Raw genomic sequence first — 1,033 nt, forward strand, 5'->3', positions numbered from 1 at the left:
TGGTACAGAGCAAGCCATATAACCAGTCACCCAGAAAGGAGATTCCATTCATGAACGGGACAATAATATTCAAGACACAGATACATCAAGAGAACCCATATATATATATATCAAGTAGGGGTCATCTCTAGTATACCCAGCCCAGGAAACCCAAAACATTTCACATTGGGTATCAGAAAACATCTACTACATAAGACAATTCAAACAATTTGGGTGGCATGGCAGTTTGAGCTAATATGTAAAAACAATCAGAAAGGAACAGAAATGGGGAGACAAAGACACAATACCCATATGAAATAAAAGGAGGAATAACCAGAAAAGGCAAGCAATTTGTCAAAGAAAAAAAAACAGAATAATGGTTATAAGGATGCTCAAATGGCTGGATAAGAAATTTACCAACACATTTAAGAATCAACAGGAAATGAATAATGAGATATCTGCAATAAAGAGCACAATGGAAGACTAGAAGACTCTGAGGACTGAATCAGTGAGGTAGAAAACAGGCTGGGGAAAAAGAAAAACCAAGCAAAGCAGCAACTGGGAAAAAAATTAAAAAGCAGGAGGAGATTCTAAGGGAGCTTTGGGACAAAATGAAACATAATATCTGCAAAATAGGGGTGTCAGAGGAGAGGAAGATGAGCAAGGAATAGAGAACCTGTCTGAATAAATAATAAGAGAAAATTTCCCTGATGTTGGAAAGAAAGAAAAATCAACAGGTCCAAGAAGCACACAGAGTCCCAAAGAACTTGAAACCCAAAAGACCACCACCAAGACACATTGTAATTAAATTGTCACAGGTTGCCCTAACCAGTTTGGATCAGTGGCTAGAGCATCAGCCTGTGGACTGAAAGGTCCCAGGTTCAATGCCGGTCAAGGGCTTGTACTTTGTTTGCAGGCACATCTCTAGTAGGGGATGTGCATGAAGCAACTGATCAATGTTTCTCTCTCATTGGTGTCTCTATGCCTATCCCTTACTTTCTGTAAAAAAAACCCATAAAATGTATATTAAAAATAAATAAATAAATAAATAAAT

General features: G+C 37.8%; 1 pseudogene; it reads right to left on the reverse strand.

Moving 5' to 3' along the window:
• The window catches only part of LOC102769759, a 17,719-nt pseudogene that overhangs the window by 4,720 nt on the left and 11,966 nt on the right, over positions 1-1,033 (reverse strand).

The sequence above is a fragment of the Myotis davidii genome, unplaced genomic scaffold, assembly GCF_000327345.1.
Source record: "Myotis davidii unplaced genomic scaffold, ASM32734v1 scaffold1354, whole genome shotgun sequence".
Lineage (NCBI taxonomy): Eukaryota > Metazoa > Chordata > Mammalia > Chiroptera > Vespertilionidae > Myotis > Myotis davidii.